This window comes from Pantherophis guttatus, chromosome 4, assembly GCF_059756535.1.
Source record: "Pantherophis guttatus breed Tessera chromosome 4, ASM5975653v1, whole genome shotgun sequence".
Classification (NCBI taxonomy): Eukaryota; Metazoa; Chordata; class Lepidosauria; order Squamata; family Colubridae; genus Pantherophis; species Pantherophis guttatus.
This window is the reverse complement of record NC_142066.1, coordinates 80125728-80147025: the sequence shown is the minus strand read 5'-3', so window position 1 is coordinate 80147025 and position 21298 is coordinate 80125728. Positions and strand designations below refer to the sequence as shown.

The 21298-nt window shown below is 42.5% G+C and overlaps 1 protein-coding gene across 6 annotated transcripts in view; it reads right to left on the bottom strand.

The window, feature by feature from the left end:
* Positions 1–21298, bottom strand: part of ELMO1 (engulfment and cell motility 1) — a 641324-nt gene that overhangs the window by 52816 nt on the left and 567210 nt on the right. The window contains exon 2 of one of the 6 annotated variants that reach the window (XM_087892444.1): positions 7448–7523. The exons of the other annotated variants lie outside the window; for them this stretch is intronic. The gene's annotated coding sequence lies outside the window, so the exon portion shown is untranslated. The remainder of the gene's footprint in view (positions 1–7447; positions 7524–21298) is intronic. 6 annotated transcript variants of the gene reach the window in all.

The following is a 21298-nucleotide window of genomic DNA, read 5'->3' as shown; positions in this document are numbered from 1 at the left end:
GATTTTGGAAAGGGTAGCGAAACATAGCAGATCAATGTTGATTTATAATATGGAATAAAATATTCAGAGAAACAGAACTGGAAGAACTGCAAAGGCCTACCCAGGGCAGAGAAATCAAAGCCTTGCCAGGAGTAACTCAGACTGCAGAGACAAACCAGGGGGAAATTGGCAGTAGAGGAATCCAGCAGACATATAGAATTGTTTTCAGAAATCAGGCACCTTTCCTCTGCCTCAGAAAGAACAAAGGCCTCTAATTAAAGAAGCAGAAGAGTTGAAAAAAAAATAACTGAGCATCTAGAACAGCACAAAAACATCAGAATAAGATTGCTTGCATAAAACGTGTTCCAAAAAAATAGCTAGCACAAACATTAAAAGTTGCCAACATTGCAATATCAAATATAAAGACCAACTCAGTTTGCTCAGCTTGCTCATTTTTCCAGATGTTTGTCTGCAAGAAACAACCAACTAACAGACAGTTGCAGTTATAACTAAATATCTGAGATCCAAAAAACAAAGGGAAAACAAAAGCCAAACCGTGTACCAATAAAATGGAAGATTAGACTGGAAAATAAGATTGGCAAGCTGAGATCAGATGCAAGTAAGCTAGAATAGGTGAAATAAAAGAAGCTGAAGAACAAGAATGCCAAACAATACTTATGTTAGTGTTCCAAGTAATGTACCCATAGAAATGAGAACTCTGAGGCAGGTAGAAATACCACTTAGAAACAAGGAAGATAAAGGAAGTACTGGAAATAATAAAGCAGCAAATAACAGCTATAGCCAAGAAGATCAGCATATATGAAGTTCAATAATTGCAAATTATAGGCAGGATTTCTAATTTCAATCAAATCAGAAATGTTTCTACCAATCCATCAACGGAGAAACTGCAGTGAATCAATCAGTCCTAACAAGGAAGAAACAGTACTGTTCTGGGTGCAGATACGGGATAATCCAAAGAAATACAAGGGCACATCTTGGTTAAAGGAAGTGGATAAGAATAAAAATGAAGCTGAAATGAAAGAACTAATAATAACAGCAGAAATGGTAGAGACAAGAACAAGGAAGACCAAGAATTGGTCAGCACCAGAAAAGGAACTGCATGGGTTTTGGCTGAAATTTCTGCTAGTTTACACCCAGTTGTGCCAAGCAATTTAACAAAATACTGCAAGGAGATGAAATTGAAGAATTAGTAACATCTGCCAAAACCTACCCAGCAAAAGCAGTAGCAACAGGCAACTACAGGTCAATTACCCGCTTACCAACAATTTTTAAATTGCTAACTGGTGTGGTAGTTGATGCAGTCAACAGCCACAGCTACATGGACAGACTCTACCTACCAAGGAAAAAAAGTGGGTGTGGAATGTTGCAAGTACATCAGATGGTTGAAGAAGAAGAAAGGGCATTGAAAAAATATCAGAAGGACGTGCACTGAAGCTTGTGTACTAGAAAGGCTTACCGACTACTGGAGAGACCAAACTGACCTACAAGAAAAACCAAATGAAGTACAGAATGGAAACATGGAAAGACAACGTATTACATGGCCAATAGATTAAAAAAATAGCAGGGAAAGCAGATAATAATACAACTTGACAATGGCTAATAGAAGGAAAGTTGAAGAAAGAGATAGTGGCTAATTCTAGTGCACAAGACCAAGCCTTAAGAACAAATTCATACAAAGCCAGAATTGAGAAGACAGCAACAGAAAATGCTGCCTATGCAAAGAAACTGAAAAAACAGTGGACCACCAGATTAAGATTGCTGCAAGAAGATTGCACAGACTAGCTACCAGCAATGGCATGGCAATGTTGCATTGGAAGATCTGCAAAAAATATCATTTGCCTGCAAGCAAGAACTGGTGGGACCATAAAGGGAAAAAAAAATAGAAAATGAAGAAGCTAAATTGCTCTGGGACTTTAGAATTCAAACTGACCTGCCACATTATACCCCAGACTTAACAACTGTCAATAAGAAAGACAAAAGATCTGAATAATGGATGTGGAAGTACCTGGAGACAGGAGAGAGAAAAAAAGTAGAGAAAATAAAATAATAAAAATAAATAGAAAATAAAAGAGAAAAAAGTAGAGAAAATCACAAATAACAAAGACCTGCAAATAGAAATAGAACAACAGTGGCATAAACAAGCAAAGGTAGTCCCAACAGTAATAGATGCCTTGTATGCAATCGCAAAACAACTGGAGCACCACTTGAATACCATTGGTATTGACAAATTCACCATCAGTCAACTGCAAAAGACAACTTTACTTGGAACAGCTTAAATTCAGCAATGATATTTGTAACACCCTCAAACATCCACATCTGCCTATTCCACGTCTTTGGAAAAGATTCAATAGGTAGACAAAAATGCCAAATCCAGTCTGAACATTTGGCTGACTGTGCAACAAACAACAATAACAACAGTAATAAAATACAGCTTACATCCTGTGATGATATACAGTTTAAATCCTGTGATGATATCTGTAACACTACCAAACATCCAGATCTGCCTATCAGGTCCTTGGAAAGGATATGATAGGTGGCTAAAATGCCGAACATTTGACTGTGTGAAGAATCATAATAATAATAATTCGCCAATGAAGTATTACATTGACGTGATTATGGGGCTTGCATGCTCTGAGAGGGATGAGAGCTATGCCAAAGGTTCTACCATAATGAACAGTCTCGACAGAGAAGCCAGATGAAGAATATGTCTCCCATAAACAACTGGATTGGTTGTTGCCTGGCTCAACAAGGACTGGGATAGGTGTTTAAGCAACAGATATTATTGGGTTTCATTCCAAATAAACAAAAAGACATTCTTAACCTGCATCCATTATTCCAATGAAGACTGTTATAAAACAGACTAACTGCATCTCATCAAAAAGATATCTCTGTGAACAATATTATCTAAATAACTAGTTGGAAGAAACTGCCTCAACATAAAATAGGGTCATTTAGATATTAAAGCTCAACTAATGACATTTAAAATGTCATGTCTATAACAACTCTTAATGTACAAGATAAACTAATTAAAATCTTTATATCCAAGAAATTTTTAAAAAATTGTGGTTTACTGGTTTACCAAGTAACTTTATTATCGGAAAACTTTCACTTGTCAATATTGTGCATGAGAAACTTTTAGTCAAGAGATTTAATCTGGTCACAAGTTGATTTTCATGACAGCCTGTCTTCATTTCTTAGTACCCAGAAATGCTTTTAATTACACTTTACACTCCCATATTTATTTTTTAAGACATCTAACTCCAATCTGTTAACAGTCAATTTCTCTCTCTCTCCTGAATGTATAATAAACACACACAGACACATATATATCTATATCATTATAGCATATCATATCTCATACAGCATATCTATCTATCTATCTATCTATCTATCTATCTATCTATCTATCTATCTATCTATCTATCATCAAATCTATCTGGAATATCTTTTCAACTGCATTCCTTTTTCATTCACTATTATCTTGTTATTGGTTTGCTGTTAGATCAAACATCTGTGATCAATCTATTTAGTCTGCATTTGGAATGAGCCTTATTGCATTCAGTAAAATTTAAAATAAGTCATCTTATAATTTCAGGTGGTAAAGTACAGGGTACAATGATTCCAACAAAAAATGAAGGTGGATATAGAAACAGCTCTGGTCAAATGTATCAGTGTGAGAGTGTGCCCAGCATCGAGGCAATATGACGGGCTCTTTAGGGGCTTCTAAGGAACTGTCGATATCTCCGCTGTCCGGGGGTCCCAAGTGACCTAAGTCGTCCTGTAGGGATGATGAACAAGAGGAGCATGGACTGACCAACTCAGGGAGAACACAAACTCTCTGGTTGGTCGGAAGATGCTCCTCAAACTGGACAGCAGAGAAAGCAGCCATAGAAGCTGCTTGGAAGCTGGAATGGTCACGGCGGAAAGAAGGAAATGAAGACAGTGTGTGTCATCTAGGTGAGAAGAATTCTTTTTTGAGAAAAAAAAAGTTTTTCTTCAAACCCATTTGTAAGAAAATAGAGTGGAAAAGAGGCTGACAGAGAAGAGGGAGAGCGGGTGTGTATCGGCTCTCACTTCTGGCATTTGGGCAGCGAGGAAAGCAAAAGTCCAAGGCAAAAAGAAATTTTTTGAATGAGTTAAGGGAAGCAATTGGGAACTGTCTTAAAAGTGTGGGTAAATTAAAAGGAGATAAGAATTTTTTTTAAAAAAATTTATATGCTGCCCTTCTCCGGAGACTCAGGGCGGCTTACAAGGCGTTAAGCAATAGCCTTCATACTTTTGTATATTTTATACGAAGTCAGCTTATTGCCCCCACAAACCGGGTCCTCATTTTACCTACCTTAGAAAGGATGGAAGGCTGAGTCAACCTTGAGGCTGGTGAGAATTGAACTCGCAGTAATTGCAGGCAGCTGGAAGCTAAATACTACCTTTAACAGTAGCATTAGTCTGCTGTGCCACTCAGGCTGAATTGACTGAATCTTATTTTTTTTGCAATAAGATGGAATGGTTATAAATAATTGTGAAGTAAATCACAATTTGATCAAATCAACATTTGATCAAAATTAAAATTAAAAATTAAAATTAAATTAAAATTTTGATCAAGTAAATGTTGATCAAAATTAACTAAAAAGTATTAAAAAGAATTGGAATGTTGAAATTGTCTTGCTTTACTGAATGAACTAGCCTGCAGTGCCATCTACTGGCAGAAGAAAAAAAAAGGGGGGAAATACTTTGAACTAACTGGAGCTCTAAGGCTGACCTTGACTGGAATGATAAGAAAATAGATGTGCAGGAGAGACAGATTGGATTGCTAACTTTGTTTTTACTTCTTAAATTTTTATATTTTTTGCTTGTTCTTTTATTTACCTATTTTGAGCTTTTTGAAGCTCTTTGAAGTACTTCGTTTTGGACCAGTTTTGGTGGATAACTATTGGATTTTTTTTCTTCTTTTTTCTTTTTTCTCCCTCTGGGAACAAGGAGTGGGTAATTTGGTGTGAGGTTCTTTTTTTTTTCTTTTTCTTTTTCTGCTTGACTGGAAAAAAGGTGGCCTGTTTAGAAACTGGATTAAGGCAAGAAGAGCCTGAAGAAATACTGGTTGTTTTGCTTGTTCATTTTTATTTTTTATCTTTGCTCCCAAGATTCTTTTTTTACTTACTCTTTTGGCTTTTTATTTTTTTGTTTTTTATTGCTGGATTGGTAATATTTTTTCTATTTTGTTTTTGGGGGAGTGATTGATTTTCTTTTTCTTTTCTTATTTTTTCTAATTCATCCAATGGGAAGGATTAGATATTTGGATTATAAATAAACCATAAGTGGGTTACAAATTAATTTTACACAGTGTCGAGATGAAGAAATTTACAGCACACCTATACCCAACAGCAAGTCCCTCGACTACAGAAACACAAAAAGTATCGGAGACGATGGAGTTAAAAAGCCTTATACAGTCACTCGATGATTTGAGGATGACACTCGAGGATGTGGACAGGGTTCTGGGTAAGATTAGTGCCGCCACGTGTTTATTGGACCTGTGTCCCTCCTGGTTGGTACTGGCCTCCCGGGAGGTTACACGAGGCTGGCTCCAGGGGATTATAACTGCTTCTTTGAGCAGTTCCTTGAAAGAGGCGGTAGAGAGGCCCCTCCTCAAGAAGCCTTCCCTGGACCTGGCTGAATTAGCCAACTATCGTCCGGTCTCCAACCTTCGTTTTGTGGCGAAGGTTGTTGAGAGCGTGGTGGCACGACAGCTTCCCCGACACCTGGATGAAGCTATCTATCTGGACCCGTGCCAGTCGGGCTTCAGGCAGGGGCACAGCACAGAAACAGCATTGGTCGCATTGGTGGATGATCTCTGGAGGGCTCGGGACAGGGGTTGTTCCTCTGTCCTAGTCCTATTAGATCTCTCAATGGCTTTTGATACCATCGACCATGGTATCATGCTGCGGCAGTTGAGGGGGTTGGGAATAGGGGGCACCGTTCTGCGGTGGTTCTCCTCCTTCCTCTCTGACCGCTCACAGTTTGTGTTGGCAGGGGGACAGAGGTCGACCTCGAGGCATCTCGCATGGGGAGTGCCACAAGGGTCGGTCCTCTCGCCCCACCTGTTCAACATTTATGTGAAGCCGCTGGGTGAGATCATCTGTGGTTTTGGGGTGAAGTGTCACCTGTACGCTGACGACACTCAGCTGTACATCTCCACCCCAGACACCCCAACGATGCCCTTGATGTGATGTCTCGCTGCCTGGAGGCCGTGCGGGTCTGGATGGGGAGGAACAGGCTCAGACTCCACCCTTCCAAGACCGAGTGGTTGTGGCTTCCGGCGTCACGATATAGTCAGCAGGTGCCATCGCTGACTATTGGGGGTGAATCTTTGCCCCCCACAGAGAGGGCTCGCAATCTGGGTGTCCTCCTGGACACACGGCTGTCTTTAGAAGAGCATATGACGGCCGTGGCCAGGGGGACCTTTTATCAGGTCTGCCTGATTCGCCAGTTGCAGCCCTTTCTGGATCGGGACGCCCTGCGCACAGTCAGTCACGCCCTTGTTACCTCCCGGTTGGACTACTGCAATGTTCTCTACATGGGGCTCCCCTTGAAGAGCACTCAGAGGCTCCAACTGGTCCAGAATGCGGCCGCGCGGGTGGTTATGGGTGCAACCCGTTGCGCCCACGTGACACCCCTCCTGCGCGAGCTGCACTGGCTCCCAGTGGTCTTCCGGGTGCGATTCAAGGTGTTGGTCACCACCTTTAAAGCGCTCCATGGCATAGGACCCGGGTACCTTCGAGACCGTCTTCTGCCACCAATAGCCTCCCACCGACCAGTCCATTCCCACAGAGAGGGTCTCCTCAGGGTGCCATCGGCCAAGTCATGTCGGCTGGCGACACCCGGGGGGGGGGCTTCTCTGTGGGAGCCCCAGCCCTGTGGAATGAACTGCCCCCGGAAATTCGTAAGATTTCTGACCTCCGGGTATTTCGCTGCGCACTCAAGACCCTATTGTTCCGCCAGGCTGGGTTAGCAACATAATTTTAAATTGGATGTTTTAAATTTTTGGGGTTTTAAATTAAGCCAAATTTATTTAATACTTTTAAATTATTTTAAATTGATGTTTATTCTGTTTTTAATTAGGCTGTACACCGCCCTGAGTCCTTCGGGAGAAGGGCGGTATAGAAATAAAATTATTATTATTATTATTATTATTATTATTATTATTATTATTATTATTATTATTATTATTAAACAGGACTTAAAAGAAATAAAAGGAGCTGATTGGGAAAAACGAAGAAAGAATTCAAAAAGTAGAGGAAAAAGCAGATTTGACAGAAAAAAAAGTGGAAGAACTAGAAGAAAAATTGATATTAGTGGATAAAAATCAAGAGAGGACAATTATCTCATTAGAAATGGACAGTTCTGATTATTATCTAAGATTTCAAAACAGAGGAGGAAAAAGGAGAAAACTTGCCAGGTGTGATGGCGGAGATGTTGGTAGAGGCCATGGAGGAACCCAAGGAGAAGATTCTGAATGAGATTGATGAGGTCTTCAGAGTACATACAAGATATGCAATGAGAAATAGATTACTGAGAGAAGGTCATGTAAGATTCACAAAGAAAGCAAGAAAAACAGAGATACTACAACAACAAGAAGCACGGCATTGAAATACAAAGACAAAGAAATAATAGTATTGAGACAAATACCCAGAAGAGTCAGAGATTTGAGGAGAGAATATCACTTCTTAATAACATTTTTAATAACAAAAGGAGTGAGTTTCAGATGGTTAATACCAGAAGGAATTTTGGTAATATGGCAAGAACAAAGGCATAGATTAGACTCCATTGAAAAAGCAAAATTATTTTATGAGCAATTTTGTGAATCATTAGATGATGAATTGGGAGCAACAAGAGAGACTGAACATAAAGATGATCTAAAAAGTAAAGAAGAAAGGACAACAGAACAGGAAGAAAGAGCACTAAGAGAAGGAGCAAGATCAAAAGATGCAAAGGAACAAAGAGAGAAAAGAGCGATGAAATTAAAAACCAGTAATAAGTAAAACATGGAAGAAGAAATAAAAGCAATATCAATATTTTATTTATTTATTTGCAAGTATTTATATGTCGCCCTTCTCCCGAAGGACTCAGGGCGGCGAACACAGGTAAAAACAAATAAACAGATAAAAACATACAATAAAAACCCAATTAAAACCAGTTAAGATCGAATGATAATAAATAATAACACCCAAAAATCTAAATCAGCCCATTTGTTGGAATAGCCAGGTCTTCAGATCCTGATGGAAGGAATGGAGATCAGGTGCCGTTCGGAGCTCGGTGGGTAACTCATTCCAGAGGGCAGGGGCGCCCACAGAGAACGCCCTACCCCTGGACGTCGCCAGACGACATTGTCTGGTCGATGGTATCCTGAGGAGAGCATCCCTGTGGGAGCGGATAGGACGGTTGGAAGCAGGCAGGTGATAGTCCTGCAAGTACCCTGGACCTAAGCCATGTAGGGCTTTATAGGTGAGTACCAGCACCTTAAAGCGGATCCGGAGGACCACCGGTAACCAGTGAAGCTCGCGCAGGAGCGGTGTTACACGGGAGTAACGAGGAGCTCCTGTAACAACCCACGCGGCCGCATTCTGGACCAGCTGGAGCCTCCGGGTGTACCCCAATGGCAGCCCCATGTAGAGGAAATTGCAGTAATCAAAGCAGGAAGTAACCAGGGCATGAGTGACCGTGCGAAGGGCATCTCGGTCCAGGAAAGGGCTCAACAGGCGCACCAGGCGAACCTGTGCAAAAGCCCCCCTGGTCATGGCCGTCAAATGATCTTCTAGAGACAGCCAAGAATCCAGGAGGACACCCAAGTTGCAGGTCCTTTCTACAAGGGCAAGTACCTCCCCCCCCATCAAAAGTGATGGGACCTCTGAAACATGAGGTGCCGGCATCCATAGCCACTCAGTCTTGGAGGGGTTGAGTCTGAGTCTGTTCCTCCCCATCCAGGCCCGCACCCCCTCCAGGCAATGGGACATTGTTGGATGCTTATCCTACGGTTGGGTAGGTAATATATAGAAAACTATGTTCTGTAACTTTAACTGCTACAAGATGACTAATTGGCTGTGCTAAGCAGACATAAAAGAAGGCAGGAAGTTCATTCACTTCTGCTCCTGCTATTAGAAGGTTGAACTGCTGAAAGGAACTGTGTCTGTGTTACTGAAGAGAACTGGAATTGTAAGCAAACTACAATTTGTTTTTGTGTTGACCCATGATTGTTTGAAGAAGTGTTATCTTTGTTTTGAGAAGCCAAGTTTGTTTTACTACAAGTAAAGACTGTTTATTTTTATTTAAACGTTCAGAGTCTGTGAATATCTGTGTGTTTTGCTAAGCAATGTATCTATTCGCTGTCTAGTCTGTTGCACCACTTTGCAGAGGACAGTTTTACCCTCAACAGACATCACAGAAAGGGCATTCCCGGGGTGGCCTGGGGTGGAGATATACTACTGAGTATCATCCGCATACTGATGATACTTCACCCCAAAACCACGAATGATCTCACCCAGCGGCTTCCTATAGATGTTAAAGAGTAGGGGGGAGAGAACCGACCCCTGAGGTACCCCACAAGTTAGGGGCCTCAGGGTGGATCTCTGTCCCCCCGTCCATACAAACTGTGAGCGGCCTGAGAGGTAGGAAAAGAACCACTGTAGAACAGTGCCTCCCACCCCTAACCCCCCAAGTCACTGCAGTAAGATACCATGGTCGATGATTTTGAAAGCTACTGAGAGGTCAAGTAGGACCAGGATGGAGGAACAACCACCATCCCGGGCCAGCCAGAGATCATTCACCAGAACGACCAATGCTATTTCCATGCTGTCCCTTCGCCGAAAACCCGACTGGTACGGGTCTAGGTACTCCGTTTCCTCCAGGAACTGTGGGAGCTGTTGCGCCACCATGGTCTCAACAACCTTCGCTATAAAGCAGAGGTTGGAGATGGGTCGATAGTTATTAAGTGAGTCTGGATGCAGGTCAGGCTTCTTGAGGAGGGGTCGAACCACCGCCTCCTTGAGAGAGGTGGGGAAGATCCCCTCCCTCAAAGAAGAGTTGACAATTGCCTCGATCCAGTCTCCAGTCACCTCCCGGGCAGCTGAAACAAGCCAGGAGGGACACGGATCCAACAAACTCGTGGAGGCACCCAATCTACCCACAATCCTGTCTACTTCATCGATGGAAACAGGGTCAAACTCAACCCAGATGCTACTCCCAAGACCTACCTCAGTCTCCCAAGTGGATTCCGCCCAGTCGGAGTCCAATCCGATCCGGATCTGAGTAATTTTATCATGCAGAAACTGTACAAAATCCTCAGCTCTGCCCTGCAAGTGGTCTTCCCTTGCTCCCTGATTGAGGAGGGAGTTGGTCACTCTAAACAGGGCCGCTGGGTGGTTTTCTGCAGATGCAATGAGAGCGGCGAAGTGGTCCTGCTGCTTCCATCGCCATAAGATAAGACCTAATATGGGTTCTTAACTGTGTTCGATCAGATTCAGACCGGGAGGACCTCCAACACTCCTCTAGGCATAATAAATGTAAATGGATTGAATTCGGCAACAAAAAGGAACAGAATTTTAAACAAATTAAATAGATTAAAGATGGACATTATATGTTTACAAGAAGTACAATTAGTTTACAAGAAGTTTACCATTAGAAAACAACACACAAAATTATTAGAATACTCAAACTTATGAGTTTTATTCACCTCATTGATACAACAAAGCTAAAGAGGAGTAGCTTTATATATTAGAGAAAAATTAGAACCTAAATTAATATTTGAGGATGAAGAAGGGAGGATCTTGATGGTAGAAATAAGAATGAACTCTCAACAAATACTATTGATAGCGTTAGATGCATCAAACAACAAACAAGAAGAATTTTATGGGAAGTTACACAAGAAAATACTAGAATTGTAATATGAACATATATGTATAATGGGTAACTTTAATGCTGTAAAAGATGTGGAATTGGACTATAAAACAACAAAAACAAACAAGAAACCTAGAAAAATATTCCCAAATCTTTCTTCACAATGATAGAAGAACTAAACATTCAAGATATTTGGAGAAAAAAACATCTGAAAGAAAAACAATATACTTTCTATTCAAATAGACACATGCCGTGGTCTAGGATAGATATGATATGGATGTCAACAGATCTTATAGACAATATTCTAGAAGTAAACATTGAAACAAATATTTGGGCAGACCATAACCCAATGACAGTAACATGGAAAGGACAAAAGAAAAAGACAAGATGGACTCTGAATCAAAGAATTTTAAATGAAAAAGAATTTCAACAGTTTATGGAAGAAGAATTAGAGTTCTTTTTTAAAATAAACAAAAAGGAGGATACATCACTTCAGAATGTATGGGACACAATGAAAGCATATATTAGGGGCTTGGCAATAACGTATTTGGGAAAGAAGAATAAAAAGAAAAGACATATACAGAAGAAACTGGAAGAGGAGTATAAGAGGTTAGAGAAAGAATTACAAAAAGATACACAAAAAAACGAAGTTAAAAAACAAATGGAATTGAAAAAACATGAAATAAATTTGAATGAACAAGAATTTTTGGCATGTAAATTAAGATCAGCTAAACAGAACTTCTTTGAAAATGTGAATAAGCCAGGAAGATGGCTAGCATATAAAATAAAAAAGAGAGAAAGAGAATAAAATAATAAATCATCTACAAGATGAAAAGGGAAAAATACATTACAGAAGTGAAGAAAAGAAGAAAATAATCCAAAACTATTATGAGAAACTTTACTGTCAAGAGAAGATATCTGAGGAGAAGATAACGAAATGTTTAGAAAAATCAAACCTACCTAAAATATCTGAACAATATTAGGGTATGCTAGAAGAAAGAATAACAATGATGGAGTTAACAGAAGTGATTAAAAAAAAAAAGGGAAAACACCAGGCTGGATGGACTACCAGCGGAATTATGTAAGATATTACAAGAGGAGTTAAGCAGTGTAATGCTGGAACTATTTAATGAACTCTTAGGGAAAGCAGAAATGCCAGATTCATGGATGGAGGCGTATGTTACTTATTTTCAACACCTTAATAAAATAATAAGGAAGTTCATATGGTAGGGGAAGAAAGCGAGAATTAACAGGATGTGAGACTATGTGGAGGATTTGGACTGCCGAACTGGAAATTATATTATCAGGCCACAGTGTTGACTTGGATGAGAGAATGGATTGAATTAAGAAATATAAGACCTTGGAAGGACACGATTTACAATTGGGATGGCATGCATTCTTATGGTATGGTAGAAGCAAGATGAATATGTATTTTCATAGACATTATGTAAGAAATGCATTGTTATTGGTGTGGGAGAAGGTCAGAGATAAATACTATTTGAAAATACCAATATGGTTATCAACAATGGAAGCATTAATACACCCAAATATTATTAATTTTAGAAATATTCTTAGATATAAAGATATATTAACAGACAAGGGGGGGATTGAAAGGGAAACAAAACTGGAAGAACAAGGGATTGAGATGGATTGGTATACTCATATTCAAATACAAACAAGATATGAAAAGGATGCGGATTATACGGTTTTTATTTAGAAATGACAGTTCTGGATAGGATACTCACAGAACAGATGATAAAATAATAAAAAAAATCTACAATTTTTTACTTGGTATTGAATTAGAAGAAGAGCAAGTAAAGGAAACAATGATAGCTTGGGCAAAAAAATTTGGATATTCAATCGAGTTAGACAGATGGCAACAGCTATGGGAAAGGAACTATAAATTAACAATGCCCACTGCATATAAAGAGAATCAAATCAAAATGTTTTATAGGTGGCATATGCCACCGGAAAAATTGGCAAAAATGTTTAAAGATAAATCAGCTAAATGTTGGAAATGTCATCAGACACCAGGATCCTCCTATCATATGTGGAGGACATGTCCAGAAGCCAGAAACTATTGGAGTAGAAATAAAACATGGTTAGAAGAAATGATTCAACAACATATTGACTTAAAACTGGAGCTGTTCCTATTGGGTATCCTACCAGAGAAAATTAGTAAAGAAAATATATATTTGATTATACATGTAATAACTGCAGCAAGGATAGTATTTGCGCAAAGATGGAAAGCAGAGAAAATCCCTTCAAAAGGGGAAGTAATTAAGAACATTTTCGACTGCAGAAATGAACAGATTGACTTTGATAATTAAAGAAAGAGAGGATATGGAATATTTTAAGATAAGGGGACAATTTTATTATTGGTTAGAGAAGAGATATAGACAAATGTATTAATAGTAAACAAGAGAATGTTATAATAAATGAATTATGAGGAGACTGTTGTAACAAAAGAACGGAAAATATTAAGAAATGATGAAGATAGGAGGAATAATAATAATAATATGGCACTGAAGAAACACCAAGATGACACACTGAATGACTGATTATTTATTATGTGTTTGTTTGTGTATAAAATAAAAAAAATTGGAAAATAAACCTATCAGTGTAAAATGTATCAGTGTACTGATTGATGAGCACCGACTCCAGACATGACTAACTGTTAACTAAAGGTAGGTAAATTGTGCCTCTTCAGGTATTCCTGAAACATAGTTCCCAACACTCCTGAAAGTTAGTTGAAATTGCTTGGAATTATATATAGTTTGGTAAGTGCTGGAAGGATTAGGATTCCTTGTTTTTGGAATAGAAGCCAAACTCTAGAAAATTGCTGCAAATAGGATCGGTCAAGAACAGGGTATTCATTTTATATAACTCTTATGACATATAGCATGAGACAATAATTTCATATGGCTGTAATAATACAGAATATGCTCAGGGGAATTTAATGAAATGTATTATTAAAATATACATGTATCTGTTCTCAAATTACATGGCTATGCTTGGGTTGCAAAAATATGTGCATTTTACTTTAAGGAAAAGTGGCAATACTGTTATTCTTTCCTTCTGTTTAAAAATATAGTAAAAGTTACATTAGCTACTTAGTTTTTAAATGTAGACAAAATGCCCTATGGTGCCTGTCAGGTTCTATGTTCCACTTGATTTTTTTTTCTAGATTCTTTTAACGTTTTAAAGAATGGAAAATTAGCATGCTACAAAGAAAAACATTAATCCAAACAATTATATGCATTTTCAAGAATGCTTCTACAATCTATGAAACTATCTTATAAAGTAACAAGTGAAACATAGTATATACAACATGCACACAAACTAAAAATGTCATCGTAAATAAAGTAACATTTGGGGGTTAATGGACAGATGTGAAATGTTGAATAAAATGTATGAACATGTCCATAATTTCAAAGATTGCATATCAGAGGTGGGTTTCAGCAGGTTCTCACCAGTTCTGGCGAACAGGTAGCGGAAATTTTGAGTAGTTCAGAGAACTGGTAGTAAAAATTCTGACTGCCCTGCCCCCATCTATTCTCTGTCTCCCAAGTTCCAGCTGATCAGGAGGAAATGGGGATTTCACAGTAACGTTCCCCTGGATTGGGGAGGGAATGGAGATTTTACAGCATCCCTCCCCTGCCATGCCCACCAAGCCACACCCACCAAGCCACACCCACAGAACCGGTAGTAAATTTTTTTGAAACCTACCACTGTTGCACATAATATTTTCTCAATATTTTCAACTATAGATAATGGTTCCAACAAAGTTGGAAAAACATATTTATTGAATTTTCAGTTTTTGAGCTGAATTTCAGAAAGGACATAATTGCCACATTGTATAGAATCAAGACTACTATTTTTTTTTTTTAATTTGATTTATATGCCGAAGACTCAGGGTGGCTTACAATGTGCTCAGCAATACTTAAGTTTAATCAAATAAATAAATAAAATAAAATAAAATAAAATAAAATAAAGTTAAAGGAATTACACAGAGATATAGTAAGACACAACGGGCTATGCAATGGGATATGACATGTTAACAGTGCCTGGCACAAGACCTCCAGAGAAGAAATTGTGAATGAAAATCATAGTTGAATGGAATGAAGAGACAGCAAATAGACTGGCTCTTTGTAATTCAACTCCAGAGAAGAAGAGGACTTGAGATCACCCACAAATGCTGCAGACAGTTGCTCCTCATGAGAAGACTGTAAAACAGTGGCCTCCATCTGACTTAAAGCTATGGGAGATGGGGGAACAATGATCTTGCTCAAACTAAACTGGTGCCTTCAAAAGACACTAAATTAATATAATCCCTTTTCTGATCTTCTTTGGAAATAGCTTGTTAGCTGCTTTTCAGCTATTAGGAACCTTTGAATCAACAAGTCTGAAAAGGGGTGTTGGTCCTACTTGATACGCTCCTTCTCAGGGTGCGGGGAAGATCATCCAGGAATGGGTAATGCTCAGCTTCTCTGCTTGGAGACCAAGTAACGTTTTTTGTTGGCCATGCCTCCTTTGCCGGGAGCTCCCCAGTTCGACGAAGGCGCAGCAATGGCATGACGAAGAGCTCACAATCTGTGAAAACAGAAATCCCTCCCGGATCATGAACCAGACGGCCAGCAGGGTGGGGCTGGATGATCTTCCCTGCACCCTGAGAAGGAGTGTATCAGGTAGGACCAACGCCCCTTCTCCATTGTGTCGGGGAAGATCATCTAGGAATGGGACTTACCAAAGCTAGTTAGTCATATGGGAGGGAGCAGTCTGGTCCGAGTCCCCCTTGAGTACGGGAGCTCCGACCAAGTCGGCCAGCCCAGAGTAGCTGAGCCACTGAACAGGTTGCCACCCAACAACAGCCCGGCATGGATTAGGCAAGGGAAATACTAAAGTGCTCCACGCACTTACCGGAAAGTAGACCATGCGCCCCATGGTACCGGCACGGTCGCATTCCATGGAGACGTAGGACAATTCTCGAGGCGGCCGTCAAAAACCGAAGGAGGCAGGCAAGGCCATGACCGCATGGAGCCAAATACCAAAAAACTGGGAGGATGACTGGAAGACAAAGACAAACCCCGGCTCCCCCAAGAGAGGAGGACTTTGTAGGAAAGGTGGTGGAACCAGTGGACGGGCAAGCCCTGCCTGGGCGAGTGAAGTGCCGGAGGGCTTTTGTCAGAAGAGCCACGGATGGTGCTCTGTGCGAAAGGGAACATTCATGATCTTGTGGTGAAAAGATAGACTATATGTAACAAATCGGCCAACAGTTGAAATTGAGCAAGAAGATTCTAGCTCAAAGAAACTCTCTTTCTTGGAACATTGTTTGACTTGTTCTGACACAAGGTAATAGACTTCGCTAAATTAGCTAAAACACTAAGTGGCTTGGGGCCACTAAGGTTGGAATGGTGGCGGAGGAACACCTCCAGCATTCAATTACGGGGAAGCACAGTCCATGGAACCCAGGAAGGGCTCACAAGCTCCCCCGTTCCCCTCAAAAAAAGGGTGCCCCCTGCCCCCATCAGAGAGAGGGAGGAGTCCGTAGAAGGTAACCTACGGGGAAGAACTCGGTGACAGGGAGGAAAACCATCGTGCAGGTTAAAGCCCAAACTTGGGGAAGTATTGTCCTAGCCTAGACACCTCAGGGGACTCCAGGCCACCAGCCCAATAATGGGATCATGCATTCTGTAAGGTGGAAAGATAATGAACGGTCCAATGCCACCTACCTGTAGAGCAGGACCTCGTAGGAGATTGCACCAGGACTGGGTCCTGAAGTAAGGCTGCCGATACTGTAACTGGAAAGGAAAAAAGGCGCTATCCAGCCTCCCGTGCCTGGACTGAATTAGGGTAGACCAACCCTGAGAAAAGGAGGGTCACTCTGCCACCAGGCCCAAGGAAATCGTGTTCCGTCAGAGGATGTTGGAAACGGGAAACTGCGCAGGACCCTCAATCTGAAAATGGAACTATGATCTGGGCCAAAGACGAAAGGTTGGACCCAACGCCCTGTCCTGAACCCCAGTAACTTCCGGGGCCTGACCAACATTCCCCTCTAATGAGAGGCAGCCAACAGCAATGAGACCCAAAAAGACCCAGCCGTCATGAGAACTGAAGGACCTGTCCACCGTCGGGTTGAGGAACTCATGGCCCGCCCGAGGGCCCAGGAACAGAAACCAGCAATGTGGCTATAATATCTGCAGCAGTATGCAGGCTGGGACAAGTAAAATGTGCCAGTCCTATTAGGAAATGGCTGTTACCCAACCGGATGGGTTGGGCAATATATAAACCAGCAAGATATGTTTGTATAAAAATGGTATTGTATTGCTGCAGTGCATCATATTGCGTTCGGACCGGCCAGCTCCGCAGCCACTGCCCTCAAGAGAAAGCTTGCATCATGGCTAATTCCCTGTGCATGACCTTTGCATGATCCCAGCCTGCTCTCTATTATCTGCTGTTACTCTCCACCGCTCAGTGCGATTTTTTTTTTTTAAATTTGATTTATTTGCCTCCCTTCTCCGGAGACTCAGGGCGGCTTACAATGCGTTGAGCAATAGACTTACAATGCGTTAAGCAACAGCAATTGTTTGATTGATTGTTTGTTTGTTTTTGTTTTGTTTTGCTACTGTTTGCAAAACCAGAAGATCTGTTTATTGTGCATGAGAACGACTGGTAAGAAGACTTAGTGATTGGCATATTAGTGGACTGTCAGTTTGACTATCTACTGTTTTATCTGTGTATGACGTGGACCGTTAAATGGACTTTAGTGAACAGACTCCTAAAGGTAAAACCAAAACACAACTCAGTGTATCTGGTATTGACTGTGATTATACAAAGCCCCTGCACTTAGTAGAGCCAGGAGGCCGTCCAACCCATCTGATTATCGAGGGATGGTTTAAGGACACGAGATTCCCCAGGTACTCAGTTCTCCTCAGCCAGGGATATGGACCCCAGGCAACGTGCCGTATTGGACATATGTGGTAACATCCCAGTAGAGAGTAACTAGCTGAAAACCAACCAGCCGGCATTCACCGCCCGGTTGGGATAGAAGTCACAGGCTCCAGATTGTAACCTATGCCTTAGCGATGCAATCCTAGTGCAGACTTGGAGGTGTCGTCTTCCTGTTAATGAAAAAGATAATTAGAGATCTGCAGACTGTATAAGCATGGAACATGCCCTAAGATAATTAACGACAGTCGCAATGGGCCATAAGTTGTGGCGTATCCAACCCAAGGAATAGATCATGCAGACAGATCTGAGTGTATCCATCAAGAGAAAGGGAGAAGAAAAAACTCCCTGTGGAACGGTGCCATGAGCCAGATCATCATAAACCTTGATATAATGATATAAGGTATCATAAGAATCACCTGTCTCAGCCAAAGGCTGGCCCTTAAGGATCTGTGATTTGGCAGGAAGCAAGAGATGGGCTTCCATGGGTGGGTATGGTCTACGGACTAGATAGGCCAGTCCTAATGGAAGAGGGATCTCGACAGAGATAGAACCAACCCCACTGCCAAGAATAGTAAGGCAGAACCCCCTTATATTGCCTGGGCTGCAAGCATGCCCTACTAGGCTGCGAACCCCAAGCCTGGTCTCAAGGCAAGGGGGGGGGGAAGGCACCAGTCAAGTTTGTCTACTTGTCCTCTGCGAGCAAGCCCACAGGTCCTTAGTCCATCCACCAAGGTGGTTAAATGCGTCCCAAGTGTCACCAATTAGACAAGGAGAGGCTTGATAATAGCCTAAATACAAAGAGCCTTAGTTGTTCTCACAGCAGCCGATGGTTTTGTCTTCCGCAAGCCAGTCAGATGTTCAAGCAAGCCAGGGACATAAGAGGCACAGGCTGCAGCCTGGAGGCCTGAGAAAAGCTCTAACACATTGCTCTGATTGTAAGGCAATTCAAATGGTGGATGGAGCTAGCCCCAATGAAGGGAGCGCGAAGCTCCTCAAACGGCTCCGAGCTGCAGAAAAGCAGAGAGCTGGCGCAAAGTCTCCTAGCCTTCAATTCAATGTTGGGCGCCTCAAACCCAATGAAGGGAGCGTGAAGCCCCTCAAATGGTTCCGAGCTGCAGAAAGGCAGAGAGCTGGCGTGAAGTCTCCTAGCCTTCAATTCAATGTTGGGCGCCTCAAACCAAGCTGTTATCAACTGCCGGCAAGCAGTGAGCAATCGGGAGCGCGAAGCTCCACAAACGGGAAAATATCTGTCCAATGCCAGAAAAAAAAGGGGAGGGGAGGGCGCCTGACAGCCTCACCAGGAGCGCAAAGCTCCACACCAATCAAGCCGATAACTGAAGCGCGAAGCTTCGCCAGCCAAGTAGGCAGCTCCTGCTCCCTTCCGGGAGCACAAGGCTCCACTGGACCCTGGATTACTGATCAGTCCATGGGGTAATCTTTTTCAGGATAGTGAGGAGCTGAAACTGTCCTGAGGGAGCCAAGCAAGTTAGCTGATGAGGTAATGTACTCAAGAAATTGTCCAAATAACTGTTAGAATAGTCAAAGAAAGTCAGTCCAATGATCAAACCAAGAAAAAATAAAACCAAGTAAGATTACTCCAGGGGAGAAAGGTAGCCAGAGACACAGACCTGAGGACTGTCCAGTCTGACAGTCTGAACCTAAGTCAAAGGTTCTGAGTCCTAATTAGGACCAACTCTGCTTATCGTACAGGCCTGGGTAAGGTCAGCCAAGTGCTACCATCTGCTGGGACATTGCGCATGACTCTTAGGGAAGGAACATGCTGTCCCTGTAGGTGTTATATGGTGGGTGATCCAAAGAGCTGTCTGCAAGAGCCAGCCAAGTCTGACTCAGCTCCTCCCCTGCTGTCTGGCACCCCTTAGTGGGTCTTGTTTATTGAAGGTGACAGCGGGTGTTAGAAGGTCAACCTCATTATAATCCAGTCCATCTGCCTCTGTTTAAACAGGATTGGAACTGACAGACCCCCAGGCTTTAGCCCAGTGTGTAAATTATGAGACCAAACGGGTCCGTGACTGTGAACCTGCACTAGAGGCTGCCATAACATCTCTAGGGACTGTAGTTAGCCCTGATCCGCATAAGGATCTGAACCCCCAATTTTGTAACCTGATGGCTGGCCGAAGACCATGCCAAATAAAAGACAAAGCCTGTTCCTTAGAGCGACCCACGCTCCTATCTCTTTTCTCCAGCAATTTAACCTGATAATCAATTGTTACCAGCCGGAGAGAGGGAGACTAGTCCATGAAGAGCAATGCCTCTCGCGGTCCAATGGACTAAGACCGCCCACCAAGTAATCACCGGGCAGATGAGATGATTTAGGCGCAGCTGACATAGCGGTTAAAAAAGGGCGCCAATCTTCCCGCCATTTTGCGTTATGGAAATCTAGGCAGGCCGACCCGACCTGAGCCGTAGCTCAATGTTACAAGGCATCTCCGTTACCTCACATAATAGAAAGTAGGCAGATCGGCTCGTACGGAGCTCCCCCACCGCAGCTGCTTGCGCAGCAACGCATAACACATTTTGCGCTGAGGTGTAAGGCAGCCTGGCTCAAAATGAGCTTTACTGTCAGCGCTGTAATGCCCGTAGGCTCGTTACCTTACCTTGTGGGAGGGGCAGACTGGCTGACCAGAACTTCTATGCCACTGGCGTTAAGGCGTTAAACGCTATTGCTGCTCCACGTATGGAGTTTTAGGCAAACCGGCTCCAATGAGCAATCCTGCCGAGGCCACAATAGCGCTAATCACTCCCATGCTCAATGAGCTGGAAGGGAGATTTTCCACATGGCTGTGAGGTAGCCAAGCGCCAATGCCGGTTCTCCTGCGGATCTGGACAGACTGGCTCACGAGGAGCTGTCCTGCCACGGCTGTGGTAACCCGAGACTCAGCCGCCGCTTCCGCATATGAATCAGGCAGCCCCGCTCCTCAAGAGCACTCCTGTTGCGGCTGACTTGTGCGCTGAGCGCTCCCCTGTTCGATGAGCTGGAAGGGAGGCTGCCCCATGGTTGTGAGGGAACCGAGGGCTAATGCCGCTTCTCCTGCGGATCCATGCAGAGCTCTCCTGCCACGGCTATGATGATGCTGCGATTCGGCAGCCACTTTCCGCGTGTAATCAGGCAGCCCCGCTCGTCATGAGCACTCCTGCCGCGGCTCTTCTGGCGCGAAGCACTTGCCACTATCTGTGCCTGGGCGAAATCAGGCAGGGACTGAGCCCTTCTCTGCCATAGCATGGGAATGCCATGGGCTGCCCATTGATAGGCAGTGACCCCTTTCGCTAAAATTCGGGACTGGCAGGGCCTTCGGCTGATCTACAAGCTGGCACGGGGTATAACCGGAGAACTGGTTATCCCTCAGATCGCCCTCCTGCAACCAACGAGCCTCCCTCGGTCAGGAAATCCGAGAACTTTCCATCCTGTGGAACTGAAGAAAATCCAGGAATGGGTGAGCCTCTT